The sequence below is a fragment of the Odocoileus virginianus genome, chromosome 13 (assembly GCF_023699985.2).
Source record: "Odocoileus virginianus isolate 20LAN1187 ecotype Illinois chromosome 13, Ovbor_1.2, whole genome shotgun sequence".
Taxonomy (NCBI): Eukaryota; Metazoa; Chordata; class Mammalia; order Artiodactyla; family Cervidae; genus Odocoileus; species Odocoileus virginianus.
This window is the reverse complement of record NC_069686.1, coordinates 8,630,967-8,647,583: the sequence shown is the minus strand read 5'-3', so window position 1 is coordinate 8,647,583 and position 16,617 is coordinate 8,630,967. Positions and strand designations below refer to the sequence as shown.

The 16,617-nt window shown below is 39.0% G+C and overlaps 1 protein-coding gene across 7 annotated transcripts in view; it reads right to left on the bottom strand.

Moving 5' to 3' along the window:
* PDE1A (phosphodiesterase 1A) overlaps positions 1–16,617 on the bottom strand; it is a 378,552-nt gene that overhangs the window by 184,326 nt on the left and 177,609 nt on the right. The window lies entirely within an intron of this gene.

Below are 16,617 nucleotides of genomic sequence, written 5' to 3'. Positions count from 1 at the left end.
GTAACAAGGGCATTGAGAGTGTAAGGAAGGTCATGAATGCAATTATGGACCACTGAGTATGAGTTGTGTGAGAAGAGAAATAAAGACAGTTCAGGGACAGGGGCGAAATAAAAAGGTGGTAGGATTAATGGATGAAAGTGAAAGTGCTAGTTGCTCAGTCTTGACCACATAGACTGTAGCCCAACAGGCTTCTCCGCCCATGGGATTCTCCAGGCAAGAATACTGGAGCAGGTTGTCATTCCCTTCTCCAGGGGATCTTCCCGACCCAGGGATCTATCTGAGATCTCCTGCATTGTGGGCAGACTCTTTCCTGTCTGAGCAACCAGGGAAGCCCATGGATTAATGGATAGTAGGTTTCATTCGGTTCAAGGTTTTTGCAGATGGGACACTGGAGGGAGTGAACTGGAAAAACAGGAAGTTGTTTTTAGAACCTGAGAGGCTAGAAGCTGAGAATGTGGAAGGGCCACAGTCATTCAGTCCAGAGTACGATCATGGTGGCAGGTGGTTGCAAATGGCTGATGGGATCAAGTAATTGAGATGCCAGTATTCTATGTGGAGAAACAGTGAGGTAGATGATTAACTCTTCAAGGATAAGTGAGCAAGGGTCTCTGCATTATTTAAATCAAAGTGATGTTGAAGAACAGTGTTGGAAACCATTTCACCAATTCTTCCTCTAAAGCAAGAATTCTTAACCTAGAGTCTATGGAAAGGATTTTAGAAATCCCAGAATCTTCTGAAATTGTAAGCAACTTCTTTTCTTTGGGTACCTATGTCCTTTTTTTTTCCTTTAAGAATCCATGGCTTTCAATAGGTTCTCACAATGGTCATATATTCCCCAATACATAAACTACTACCAAGGCAAAAGAAAATATAAGAAAAGTAAAATAAGCATTTAAATGCAATGTATTCCTAAGGCTGTCTTTACCTATAGGCATAGGGACTCCTGTTTATACAATTTAAATTTGCCAAGCTCCCACTGGCATTTTGCCCATTTCATTTTAGCCACAGAGGCTTTGTAGTATTCCTTGAATCTGACAAAATCTTTGCACTTATAGCCTGCTGCACTCATGTTCATCTGTCTGAAATATTTTCTCACCATATATTTACAAAAGTCAGATTCTCATTCCTTTAAATTTCCACTCAAACATCTCCCTGTCAAATAAGCCTTCCTACTCCTCATCAACAACAGCAATCCCAACCCCCTAGGGGTCAGTTCTACCCCTTTACTCCAATTTGGTTTTCTTTGTACTGCTTATTTCCACTGGACAAACTAACACTTTCTATCCATAGATTTGCATGTTTCTTGTTTATTTTAAACAGTCTCTATAATGAAAGTGTCCTAAGAGCAGGAATTTTGTTCATATTGTTTTTGCTATCATTGTTGGATTTCTAGCACTTAAAGTGGTATCAGATATGCAGTGACAACTTAATAAAAATTAGTTGTTGAATGAATCTCAAATTTTCATCAGTTATTTCTTGAGCAATAGCATTGAAAAATTGGTAAAATGCAAATGTTTTCAGAAGGGCTATAGGCCTGTTTGTTTCTCCTGAAGTTTACTTTATTGCTCTCCCTCTTCTCAGGCTCTCCCTGTTGTTCCTCTGATCCTTAAACATTGTATAGAAACACACGCAGATGGGCCCTGTCCACAAGCCCCTCTCCCAGCACTGCATTCTCTTGAGCTGCAGCCCGCCCTCTACACCAAACTGCTTGGACAGCCACTGCCCACCCTGCCTATGCCTCCGCGTCTCCCTCCGCAGAATCTGCTGCCAGCCCACTTCCACCACTGCAGCTCTCGGAAGGCGTCTCTCAAAAGGTCAGGAATGACCTCATCGCCAAACACAATGACAAGGCTTTAAATATAAAAAGCTATGTTTGACCTTATTGGTCAGGTCCTTTGCTTCAGGAGTATCACTCCGTGCTGCTCCAGCCTCTCTCAGCTCCCTCCCACACTCTGCCTTTCACCCTTCAGTACCCAGGTCATACTTCCTCTACCCCCTGCCCCACCGAGTCCTGCTCCGGTAATCTCACTCACTCAGTGAGTTTTTCCTGAAGGTCTCATTTACCCTGGGCTTCCCTGGTGCTCTCTGGGGCTGGTCTCCAGACTTGGAGCTCTACCTTGCCTCTTCAATTCCAGACTCACATTTTAACTTGCTCATTCAACATCTCTACCAAGAAGACTCCAAACTCTTTGAAGCTTATCTATTTACTTTGTATTTCTACTACCTCCATAACAAATGAGCAGAGGGAGGCACAGAGAGGTTCTTAGTTCAGTCTTTGAGTTGGGAAGATCCCCCAGAGAAGGACATGGCAATCCACTCCAGTATTCTTGCTTGGAGAATTCCATGGACAGAGGAGCCTGGTGGGCTATAGTCCATGGGGTCACAAAGATTCAGCCATGACTTAGTGGTTAAACAGCAACAACAACAATGAGAAATCACACAGTTATAGAGCAGCTGATCAGAAGCATCATACTTTAGTAACTGGGTAAGTTACTTAAATTTTCTATATCTTAGTTCTCACATCTATAACAATGGATTAAAAAAAATAGCCCATATGCCATAAGTTGGCTATGAGAATTAAAATGCAATAAAATTATAAAGTGTTTAGAAGAGTACCTGATACACTGTAAATGGTAGATACATGTTAGGCATTATTTTCCTTACCTAGGGTTTGAATCTGTTCCCTTTCCATTATATGTTACAGTGTAAAGTGCAAATTCTCAAATGTGGGGAAAGGATTTGAGCAGGGAAAGACAGACAGAAAGAAAGGTTGTGAACTTTTACGTGAAAGATATACAAAAGAAAAACCAGTAGTAAATTAAATGGAAAGAAAAAAAAATCTCCTACATAATAATGGAGCTTCACAGTTAATTTCATTTAACATTATTTGGAATATATTTAGGTTATCACATCATAAGACTAAGTTACATTGACTTTACCATCTAAATGGAAAGTGTGTGTGGAATCTTTGACAGAATAGTGAATAATTCTGTCATCTCAAAGTCATAAAATTATTAATTACCTGAAGTTTTTGGTAAATAATATGTCACTTTATCTTCTCAACTGTGAAAATTAGCCTCTACAATCTGGAAATTAGCTTTCACCAGTGTTTCCACTGCTAAAGCTATGACAGTGGACTCAGAGCAGAGTCACATATGCGAAGCCCCATATCACCAAACTGAGATATGTTAATTAACTTTGGCCTCTCCCAAAAATGGAATCTTAAAGCCAACAATCTGGAATCCCTTGATCAGGACTAGTGAGGCGGTTTGATGGATCCCTGCCATCCCCTAAAGGAACATGACCTTGCCATAACCAATCAACTTTTTATGAGTACTTCCTTATTTCTGCTCCCTGGAGTTTGCTTGTAAACTCTTTCATTTTGTACAGCTCCTCAGAGTTCCTTTCTGTCACTAGACGGAATGCTGCCTGATTCATAAAGCCAATAAGATCTTCAAATTTTACTCAGATTAATAGTTTTAAGTCCTGTGTATAATGAGGAATGACCTAAATCAAATCCCTTATGATTATACAGTAGAGGTAATGAATAGATTTAATGGATTAGATCTGGTAGACAAGTGCCTGAAGAGCAATGGATGGAGGGTCGTAACATTGCACATGAGATGATGGCCAAAACCATCCCCAAGAAAAAGAAATGAAGAAGACAAAGTGGTTGTCTGAGGAAGCTTTACAAACAGCTGAGAAAAGAAGAGAAGCAAAAGGCAATGGAAAAAGGATAAGACATACCCAACTGATTGCAGAGTTCAAGAAAATAGCAAGGATAAGAAGAAAGCCTTCCAAAGTGAACAGTGCAGAGAAATAGAGGAAAAGAATATAATGGGAAAGACTAGAGATCTCTTCAAGAAAACTGGAGATATCAAGGGAACATTTCATGCAAAGATGGGCTCAATACAGGACAGAAACAGCAAGGACCTAACTGAAGTAGAAGATATGAAGAAGAGGTGGCAAGAATATATAGAATAACTATATAAAAAAGGTCTTAATGATCTGGATAACCATGGTGGTATGCACTCCCCTATAGCCAGACATCTGGAATGTAAAGTCAAGTGGGTCTTAGAAAATATTACTATGAACAAAGCTAGTGGAGATGATGGAATTCCCACTGATCTATTTCAAATCCTAAAAGATAATGCTGTCAAACTGCTGTACTCAATATGTCAGCAAATTTGGAAAACTCAGCAGTGGCCACAGGACTGGAAAAGGTCAGCTTTCATTCCAATCCCAAAGAAAGGCAATGCCAAAGAATGTTCAAACCACCATACAACTGTGTTCATTTCACATGCTTGCAAGGTAATGCTCAAAATCCTTCAAGCTAAGCTTCAGCAATACCAAATAATTTCCAGATGTTCAAACTGGGTTTAGAAAAGGCAGAGGAGCCAGAGATTAAATTGTCAACATTCACTGGATCATGGAGAAAGCAAGGGATTTCCAGAAAAACATCTACTTCTGCTTCATGGGCTACACTAAACCCTCTGACTGGGTGGATCACAACAAAATGTGGAAAATTCTTAAAAGGATGGGAATGACAGACCACCTTACCTGTTTCCTAAGAAACCTGTATGCAGATCAGAAGCAATAGTTAGAAGTGAACATGGAACAATGGACTAGTTTAAAATTGGGAAAGGAGTACAAAAAGGATGTATGTTGTCACCCTGCTTGTTTAACTTATATGCAGAGAACAGCATGTGAAATGCTGGGCTGGATGAATCACAAGCTGGAATCAAGATTGCCAGGAGAAATATCAACAACCTCAGGTATGCAGATGATAATGTTCTAATGGCAGAAAGCAAAGAGACACTATAGAGCCTCGTGAATGAGGGTGAAGGAGGAGAGCGAAAATTTTCCTTAAAACTCAGCATTCAAGAAATGAAGATCATGGCATCTGGTCACATCACTTCATGGCAAATAGATGGAGAAAAAGTGGAAATAGTGATAGGTTTTATTTTATTTTATTGTTCTCCAAAATCACCGTGGACAGTGACTGCAGCCACAAAATTAAAGATGGCTGCTCCTTGGAAGGAAAGCTATGGCAAACCTAGAGAGTGTGTTAAAAAGTAGAGACATCACTTTGCCGACAAAAGGCCTTTTTTTTTTTTTTTGTATGGTCTTCGCTCAGTCTTGTCCAACTCTATGACCCCATGGACTGTAGCCCACCAGGCTCCTCTGTCCAAGGAATTTCCAGACAAGAATATTGGAGTGGGTAGCCATTCCCTTCTCCAGAAAGATCCTTATAGTCAAAACTATGGTTTTTCCAATAGTCATGTACATATGTTAGAGTTGGGCCATAAAGAAGGCTGAGCACAGAAGAATTCATGCTTTTGAACTGTGGTGCTGGAGAAGACTCTTCAGAGTACCTTGGACATCAAGAAGACCAAACCAGCCAATCCTAAAGGAAATCAACCTTGAATATTCATTGGAGGGACTGGTGAAGCTGAAGCTCCAATATTTTGGCCACCTGATGTGAAGAGCCAACTCACTGGAAGAATCCTGATGCTGGAAAAGATTGAGGGCAGGAGGAGAAGGGGACAACAGAGGATGATGGTTGGATGGCATCACCAACTCAATGAACATGAGTTTGAGCAAACTCCAGGAGGTCGGGAAGGAAAGGGCAGCCTGGAGTGCTCTATCCCATGGGGCTGCAAAGAGTCAGACACAACTTAGTGACTGAACAACGAAAAGCAAATAATGAGGAATGGCCATGTCTTATACTTTCAGATACTAGGAACTTAGAATGAAGCAAAAGCATATCAAAAAGAAGTAGTTCAGAATGCTTCCATGTCTGGATATTGTAAATAGTGCTAGAATGAACATTGGTACATGTATCTTTTTGAATTATGGTTTCCTCCAGTAACTTGAATGGGAAGCAACCTAAATGCCCATCGACAGAGGAATGAATTAAAAAGATAGGCACATGTATACAATGAAATACTACTCAGCCATAAAAAGAACAAAATATTGCCATTTGCATTAATATGGATGGACTTAAAGATTGTAATACTGAATGAAGTAAATTAGACAGAGAAGGGCAAACATCATATGATATCACTTATATGTGGAATCTAAAAACAAAATGGTGCAAATGAACTTATCTACAGAACAGAAATAGTGTGACACATGTAGAAAATAGTATTATGGTTACCAGGGGGACAAGGTGGGGAGGAATAAACTGTATAACTGAGACTGACATATATATACTACTATATGTAAAATAGGTAACTAATAAGAACCAAATAGGGAACCCTATAGAATACTCTGTAATGGCCTAGAGGTGAAAAGAATCACAAAAGATTCAGTATAAGTACATATATAACTGATACACTTTGCTGTACACCTAAGTTAACACAACACTGTAAATCAACTGTCTTGGTCTGGTCTAAGACCATCCCCAAGAAAAAGAAATGCAAAAAGGCAAAATGGCTGTCTGAGGAGGCCTTACCAACAGCTGAGAAAAGAAGAGAAGCAAAAGGCAAAGGAGAAAAGGAATGATATACCCATCTGAATGCAGAGTTCCAGAGAATAGCAAGAGGAGAAAAGAAAGCCTTCCTCAGTGATCAATGCAAAGAAATAGAGGAAAATAATACAATGGGATAGACTAGAGATCTCTTCAAGGAAATTAGACATACCAAGGGAACATTTCATGCAAAGATGGGCACAATTAAGGACAGAAATGATATGGACCTAACAGAAGAAGAAGATATTAAGATGAGCTGGCAAAAATACACAAAAAAGCTATGCAAAAAAAAGATCTTCAAGACCCAGATAACCACAATGGTGTGATCACCCACCTAGAGTCAGACATCCAAGAATGCAAAATCGAGTGGGCCTTAGGAAGCATCACTACAAACAAAGCTAGTGGAGGTGATGGAATTCCAGTTGAGCTATTTCAAATCCTAAAATATGGTGCTGTGAAAGTGCTGCACTCAATATGCAAGCAAATTTGGAAAACTCAGCAGTGACCACAGGACTGAAAAATGTCTATTTTCATGCCAATCCCTAAGAAAGGCAATGCCAAAGAATGTTCAAACTACCACATAATTGCACTCCTCTCACACATTAGCAAAGTAACACTCAAAATTCTTCAAGCCAGGCTTCAAAAGTACATGAACCATGAATTTCCAGATGTTCAAGCTGGATTTAGAAAGGGAGAGGAACCAGAGATCAAATTGCCAACATCTGTTGGATCATCGAAAAAGCAAGAGAGTTCCAGAAAAACATCTACTTCTGCTTTTTTGACTATGCCAAAGCCTTTGACTGTGTGCATCACAATAAACTCGAAAATACTTAAAAGAGATGGGAGTACCAGACCACATGACCAGCCTCCTAAGAAATGTGTATGCAGGTCAGAAAGCAACAGTTAGAACTACACATGGAACCACAAACTGGTTCCAAATCGGGAAAGTAGTACATCGAGGCTATATATTGTCACCCAGCTTATTTAACTTATATGCAGAGTACATCGTGAGAAATGCTGGGCTGGAGGAAGCACAAGTTGGAATCAAGACTGCCAGGAGAAATATCAATAACCTCAGATATGCAGATGACACCACCCTTATGGCAGAAAGTGAAGAAGAACTAAAGAGCCTCTCGGTGAAAGCGAAACAGGAGATTGAAAAAGTTGGCTTAAAGTTCAACATTCAGAAAACTAAGATCATGGCATCTGGTCCCATCACTCCATGGAAAATAGATGGGGAAGCAATGGAAACAGACAGACTTCATTTTTTTGTGCTCCAAAATCAGGGCAGATGGTGATTGCAGCCATGAAATTAAAAGATACTTGCTCTGTCAAAGAAAAGTTATGACAAACCTAGATAGCATATTAAAAAGCAGAGACATTACTTTGCCAACAAAGGTCCATCTAGTTAAAGCTGTGGTTTTTCCAGTAGTCATGTATGGATGTGAGAGTTGGACTATAAAGAAAGCTGAGTGCTGAAGAATTGATACTTTTGAACTGTGGTGTTGGAGAAGACTCTTGAGAGTCCCTTGGACTGCAAGGAGATCCAACCAGTCCATCCTAAAGGAAATCAGTCCTGAATATTCATTGGAAGGACTGATGCTGAAGCTGAAACTCCAATACTTTGGCCACCTGATGTGAAGAACTGACTCATTGGAAAAGACCATGATGCTGGGAAAGATTGAAGGCAAGAGGAGAAGGGGACAACAGAGGATGAGATGGTTGTATGGCATCACCGACTTGATGGACATGAGTCTGAGTAAACTCCAGGAGTTGGTGATGGACAGGGAGGTCTGGTGTGCTGCAGTCCATGGGGTCACAAAGAGTCAGACACAACTGAGCGACTGAACTGAACTAAACTGACAAATCAGCTGTACTCCAATTATTTATTTATTTTTTTAAAGACGTCTTGTTTTCCTTTCCCTATATGTGACTGATAGGCTTGGTTCCTACCCAAAGAGTCACCTAATAATTATCAAAAGATAATTTGCAATAATTATCAAAAGATAGAGTTTTGTCTATCCTGTAATGGGAGTTGGTGATAGACAGGGAAGGCTGGCATGCTGCAGTCCATGGAGTCGCAAAGAGTCGGACACGACTGAGCCACTGAACTGATCTGAACTGAGGGTTTTATCAAACTGGACTAAATGTATATTTCTGTATTTTTAACAAAAACCAAGATGATCTATTTCAGTGTACTAAAGGTAACTATATCAATAGATTTTTTTTTTCTTCAGAGAAAGGACTGATATCCCACTATCATTGGTGATATCTAGGGTAAAACATTGGTGGTGGTGGTTTAGTTGCTAAGTCGTGTCCAATTCTTTGCAACCCCATGGACTGAAGCCTATGTAGCCTGCCAGGCTCCTCTGTCCATGAAGTTTTCCAGGCAAGAATACTGGAGTGGGTTGCCAGTTGCTTTTCCAGAGGATCTTCCTGACCCAAGAATCAAACCTACATCTGCTCTATTGCAGGCGGTCTCCAGTAAAACATTAGACACTAACCAAAACCTTCTTTGTCAATTTTTGTCCTCTAAGAGCTACCTGTCATTTGAAGTTCCAGAGCTGTTATACCTATATCATTTTCAACTTTTAGTTATATTCCTTCTACTGGATGCCCCATGTTTTTATATCCATCAGCAGTACCTTCACACTGTCAGCACAGATGACTGACTGAAGAGTTCTAACACTGTCATTCTAGAAGTAATGCCAGAGACATGAGCAATCATTCTAAAATGTATGGAACTCTGGACCCACTGAGTTCATTCTCTTCCTGTCACAAAGGGTAGAAGGCAGGGTGCTGGAACCAGAAACATTTGCCCTTGAACTCGGATTCTACTACCCAGTATTTGACATGGGGTTACTTGGGCCTCTGGGGCCTAAGTTTCCTCACCTGTAAAATGAGGATAATACCACTTTCTCAATAAATTAAAAATTGAGCACATTAACTGCTTTCAATCAATGTCAGGTCACTTACTGAACTAACATGAGAGCCCTTTTCTTAATAGTTGAGCTCTTAGAACGGCAACTGACGTAAGCACCTATGCAATCAAAACCATTTTTCACTTTCACGATGGTCCCTGTCACCTCTGCTAAGCATATGGTTTCATTTGTAACCAGGAAGCAAGGGTCTGAGACGACAGGCAGGTAAGTCATCTGTTTTCTCTTGCATGACTGCACCGATGGCAAAAAACAATATTTCAGTGGTAATGAGACTGCATTTAATGATCTGTTTGAAACCCTTTCTTAACCTTGTTTTCGCTCGGTTCTTATTAGTGTCTTACTAAAGAACATGAATTTTCATGAAAGTCTTCATGGATTTGTGAAGGCGTTTTTTTTCCTGTATATCTATGAAAGGATAACTTTGCTCTAACCTCAAAGGCATATTTCCTTCTCTTTGAATCATTGCACCAAAAAAAAAAAAAAAAATTATAGGTCTCTGGTAGAGCTAAAAGAACCACAAGAAGAAGGCTTTGCCGTTTGCTTAACAGATTTGAGATCTTTCGAGGTTATTTGTACTTTTCAATGTTGCTTTTACCATACCAAGACCTTTTCATGTTGTCTTTTGATTTCTTTGTTACCTAAGAAAGGTAACAAAGTGTTACCTTTGCCAACACCTGTTGGATCATCGAAAAAGCAAGAGAGTTCCAGAAAAACATCTATTTCTGCTTTATTGACTATGCCAAAGCCTTTGACTGTGTGGATCACAACAAACTGTAGAAAATTCTTCAAGAGATGGGAATACCAGACCACCTGACCTGCCTCTTGAGAAACCTGTATGCAGGTCAGGAAGCAACAGTTAGAACTGGACATGGAACAACAGACTGGTTCCAAATAGGAAAAGGAGTGCGCCAAGGCTGTATATTGTCACCCAGTTTATTTAACTTCTATGCAGAGTACATCATGAGAAACGCTGGGCTAGAAGATGCACAAGCTGGAATCAAGATTGCTGGAGAAATATCAATAACCTCAGATATGCAGATGACACCACCCTTATGGCAGAGAGTGAAGAGGAACTAAAAAGCCTCTTGATGAAAGTGAAAGAGAAGAGTGAAAAAGTTGGCTTAAAGCTCAACATTCAGAAAACTAAGATCATGGCATCTGGTCCCATCACGTCATGGCAAATAGATGGGGAAATAGTGGAAACAGTGGCTGACTTTATTTTTGGGGGCTCCAAAATCACTGCAGATGGTGATTGCAGCCATGAAATTAAAAGACACTCCTTGGAAGGTAAGTTATGACTAACCTAGACAGCATATTAAAAAGCAGAGACATTACTTTGCCAACAAAGGTCCATCTAGTCAAGGCTATGGTTTTCCCAGTGGTCATGTATGGATGTGAGAGTTGGACTATAAAGAAAGCTGAGTGCTGAAGAATTGATACTTTTGAACTGTGGTGTTGGAGAAGACTCTTGAGAGTCCCTTGGACTGCAAGGAGATCCAACCAGTCCATCCTAAAGGAAATCAGTCCTGAATATTCATTGGAAGGACTGATGCTGAAGCTGAAACTCCAATACTTTGGCCACCTGATGTGAAGAACTGACTCATTGGAAAAGACCGTGATGCTGGGAAAGATTGAAGGCAAGAGGAGAAGGGGACAACAGAGGATGAGATGGTTGTATGGCATCACCGACTTGATGGACATGAGTCTGAGTAAACTCCAGGAGTTGGTGATGGACAGGGAGGCCTGGTGTGCTGCAGTCCATGGGGTCACAAAGAGTCAGACACAACTGAGCAACTGAACTGAACTAAACTGACAAATCAGCTGTACTTCAATTATTTATTTATTTTTTTAAAGACGTCTTGTTTTCCTTTCCCTATATGCGACTGATAGGCTTGGTTCCTACCCAAAGAGTCACCTGTTGCAATAATTATCAAAAGATAGAGTTCTGTCTATCCTGTAATGGGAGTTGGTGATAGACAGGGAAGGCTGGCATGCTGCAGTCCATGGAGTCGCAAAGAGTCGGACACGACTGAGCCACTGAACTGATCTGAACTGAGGGTTTTATCAAACTGGACTAAATGTATATTTCTGTATTTTTAACAAAAACCAAGATGATCTATTTCAGTGTACTAAAAGTAACTATATCAATAGATTTTTTTTTTTTCTTCAGAGAAACGACTGATATCCCACTATCATTGGTGATATCTAGGGTAAAACATTGGTGGTGGTGGTTTAGTTGCTAAGTCGTGTCCAATTCTTTGCAACCCCATGGACTGAAGCCTATGTAGCCTGCCAGGCTCCTCTGTCCATGGAGTTTTCCAGGCAAGAATACTGGAGTGGGTTGCCAGTTGCTTTTTCAGAGGATCTTTCTGACCCAAGAATCAAACCTACATCTGCTCTATTGCAGGCGGTCTCCAGTAAAACATTAGACACTAACCAAAACCTTCTTTGTCAATTTTTGTCCTCTAAGAGCTACCTGTCATTTGAAGTTCCAGAGCTGTTATACCTATATCATTTTCAACTTTTAGTTATATTCCTTCTACTGGATGCCCCATGTTTTTATATCCATCAGCAGTACCTTCACACTGTCAGCACAGATGACTGACTGAAGAGTTCTAACACTGTCATTCTAGAAGTAATGCCAGAGACATGAGCAATCATTCTAAAATGTATGGAACTCTGGACCCACTGAGTTCATTCTCTTCCTGTCACAAAGGGTAGAAGGCAGGGTGCTGGAACCAGAAACACTTGCCCTTGAACTCGGATTCTACTACCCAGTATTTGACATGGGGTTACTTGGGCCTCTGGGGCCTAAGTTTCCTCACCTGTAAAATGAGGATAATACCACTTTCTCAATAAATTAAAAATTGAGCACATTAACTGCTTTCAATCAATGTCAGGTCACTTACTGAACTAACATGAGAGCCCTTTTCTTAATAGTTGAGCTCTTAGAACGGCAACTGACGTAAGCACCTATGCAATCAAAACCATTTTTCACTTTCACGATGGTCCCTGTCACCTCTGCTAAGCATATGGTTTCATTTGTAACCAGGAAGCAAGGGTCTAAGATGACAGGCAGGTAAGTCATCTGTTTTCTCTTGCATGACTGCACCGATGGCAAAAAACAATATTTCAGTGGTAATGAGACTGCATTTAGTGATCTGTTTGAAACCCTTTCTTAACCTTGTTTTCGTTCGGTTCTTATTAGTGTCTTACTAGAGAACATGAATTTTCATGAAAGTCTTCATGGATTTGTGAAGGCGTTTTTTTTCCTGTATATCTATGAAAGGATAACTTTGCTCTAACCTCAAAGGCATATTTCCTTCTCTTTGAATCATTGCACCAAAAAAAAAAAAAAATTATAGGTCTTTGGTAGAGCTGAAAGAACCACAAGAAGAAGGCTTTGCCGTTTGCTTAACAGATTTGAGATCTTTCGAGGTTATTTGTACTTTTCAATGTTGCTTTTATCATACCAAGACCTTTTCATGTTATCTTTTGATTTCTTTGTTACCTAAGAAAGGTAACAAAGTGTTACCTTTGCCAACACCTGTTGGATCATCGAAAAAGCAAGAGAGTTCCAGAAAAACATCTATTTCTGCTTTATTGACTATGCCAAAACCTTTGACTGTGTGGATCACAACAAACTGTAGACAATTCTTCAAGAGATGGGAATACCAGACCACCTGACCTGCCTCTTGAGAAGCCTGTATGCAGGTCAGGAAGCAACAGTTAGAACTGGACATGGAACAACAGACTGGTTCCAAATAGGAAAAGGAGTGCGCCAAGGCTGTATATTGTCACCCAGCTTATTTAACTTATATGCAGAGTACATCATGAGAAACGCTGGGCTAGAAGAAGCACAAGCTGGAATCAAGATTGCTGGGAGAAATATCAATAACCTCAGATATGCAGATGACACCACCCTTATGGCAGAGAGTGAAGAGGAACTAAAAAGCCTCTTGATGAAAGTGAAAGAGAAGAGTGAAAAAGTTGGCTTAAAGCTCAACATTCAGAAAACTAAGATCATGGCATCTGGTCCCATCACGTCATGGCAAATAGATGGGGAAATAGTGGAAACAGTGGCTGACTTTATTTTGGGGGGCTCCAAAATCACTGCAGATGGTGATTGCAGCCATGAAATTAAAAGACACTCCTTGGAAGGAAAGTTATGACTAACCTAGACAGCATATTAAAAAGCAGAGACATTACTTTGTCAACAAAGGTCCATCTAGTCAAGGCTATGGTTTTCCCAGTGGTCATGTATGGATGTGAGAGTTGGACTATAAAGAAAGCTGAGTGCTGAAGAATTGATGCTTTTGAACTGTGGTGTTGGAGAAGACTCTTGAGAGTCCCTTGGGCAGCAAGGAGATCCAACCAGTCCATCCTAAAGGAGATCAGTCCTGGGTGCTCATTTGGAAGGACTGATGAAGCTGAAACTCAAATACTTTGGCCATCTGATGCGAAGAGCTGACTCATTTGAAAAGACCCTGATGCTGGGAAAGATTGGGGGCAGGAGGAGAAGGGGACAACAGAGGATAAGATGGTTGGATGGCATCACTGACTCAATGGACCTGAGTTTGGGTAAACTCTGGGAGCTGGTGATGGACAGGGAGGCCTGGCGTGCTACGTTCATGGGGTCACAAAGAGTCAGACATGACTGAGCAACTGAACTGAACTGAACTGAAGGAAATGTTTAGTATAAACTAGATGTTATGGTTATGAAGTACCCATAAATTTCCATTTTATAAATGAAAATATGGCAACAAAATCTACTCCTTGAAAAGCACTATAAAGAGAGCCATAAACTTCAAACATGATCTAGTTGAAACAAAATTTAATTTATTTAATTTAAGTAAAAATTTTTCATTAACAATATTTAGCCTTAAATAATCATCAAAATGTAATTCCTTTGAAAAGAGACTCAATCCAATTTTCTGGGTAAAAATATTAACATAAAAGTGCCCCAAGTTCTAAGTGTTCTGTTCAATCTAGGGGAGACGTATGCATTTTTAAGTCTTGAATGACTAGGAATTATAAGACAACGGCTGATCCCATTTTCAGGCAAAAGTAAATATTCCACTTCTATTTATGACAAAAGTTCACAAAACTGTTGAATCATAAATACCTGCAGAACTTTTTTAAAAATAACAACACTCTGTGAGATTTTGAGCAGGTCTGCTTTATATGAATTTCATAAGGTGAATCATAACACAATTATATTTATGTTTTGTGAAAGAAGGAAAGTAATTTTTATTTTCTAAATGTCTTAACTCAATTTACTTGGGGTAGAGGGGATAATAACTATATATTCATCATCCTATCATTGTAAAGATATAAAACTGCCTCCAAGTGATAAAAGAATCTCCTGTTTCATAGCTTGGGCATAGATCACTGAGATTATACTATAAAATGCAGCTTTTATTGAAGAATAATTTATGGGGATTGTTGAATTATGATAAAGCCAAGATAAATAGTAAAATGAAGTATATTCAGTCTGCAGGATTTATGAACTGTCAAAAGTATAAATAGCTTCAAAATAACCAAATAGATACTTTTAAGGCCATTTATAAAAAATACAACATGTGTGTTTTCATTTGCTTTCAGGGATATTACATCAAATTTAAATTTTATTCTTCAAAAAGCTTGTATAATAAAATGCACAACCATAACTTCTGTATGGCTAATATTTGCTCTCATCATTGAAGACTAACTGGCTGTCAAACTTTCAGAGAACTTCCCAGTGGAATAAATTCTGAAGAACAAAATTTCTGAAGCCTGTTTTGGTCCCCAAATCCTCCTTTTACTTTTGGCCATTAATCTAAGCCCAAAGAACCTTGTCTCATAAAACTCACTTCATAAAATACCCCTTGTAAAACAGGAGAAAGTGAAAACTTTGAAACTAGAAACAGAATACAAAAAAAAAAAAAAAGCTAGATATTAAGAAGATACAGCATCTTCAGATTTTCATGTAGGAAAAGTTTTTAAGGAAGATTTTACCCTAAAAATTGTATGATTATGCCATGCATGGCATTAAAATAGCTAGAATGTCAGGGAAAATTGCCCTGATGTTAAAACATGGTGAAATAAACTGAAATATGGGAACTGAATATAATTTAATAATTTATTAATGGGGATGAATATTCTCACACATCAAATGGGTTAACTGTAGATAATTTTTTTTAACTTTTATTTAGAAACCTTTTGGACTTGCATAAAATATTTCCTTGAATTCAGAAAAAGACATGGCAGAAAGTGGTCTTCCCATTAGAAAAGGACTATAAATACACTCTTACTCTGTAGGCTTTTGTGTAAGAAACACAAGAAAAAATATTTAAAAATAAAAATTTTTTAAGATATATTTTCTCTCTATTGACACCCCAAAATACTGTTAAATGGATGGAAATTATCATAAAGGTTAAAGAGGCTCCAAAATGTGATAACTGCCTTTTCAACAAGAGCAGGCTCATGCCACAGTACTTGGCACACAAGTTACTACATTTTTAAAATATAAATATGCTATTTGATGAACACACACCCAATTTTATGTAATCCAATTCAAATTCTAAACAAGCATTTCATTACATATTTACAAATATTAGATCAACATAAAAGTTCAACTTTAACATGAATGTTTAGAAATATCACACAAAGAATAAGATGTTATTGATGGCATACTTTCCCCTCCTTACTAGCCAATGTAATGGTGTGGTAGGACCATCTTAGAGTAATAAAGCCTGGTTTTGCCAGGCTTACTAGTTGTGGAAACTTGAACAAGTGAAAACAGATCTTTCTAGGTCTTAGAATTTGCATTTGTAAAATGGAGAGTTTGGATATGTAATTTAAATTTCTAATGTCTCTGAGTTCTTAGCACTCTGACTTAAAATAATGCTTTTCTCCTAGAATTTTCCAAAGTACACATTTTTTTTTCAGGTCAATGACTATGTTTCTCTGGCATCCTCTGGTACTGCTTGACGTGGTGTTGAGCCTGCAGACACTAGGCTATTCATTAATAATAAAATCTAAATTTTTAATAATACTTTACAGTCTAAAATGTCTTTTTCAAACACCATAACTTTTGATTCCCAATTCTCACAATCTCTTGAGAGGAGGGGCAGTAGTAATTCTTTTCATTTCATTAGGGAGAGACCAAAATTCAAGGGAATTAGAGTCCTGCCTAAATTGTAAGTGCAGGGAGTAGCTAAT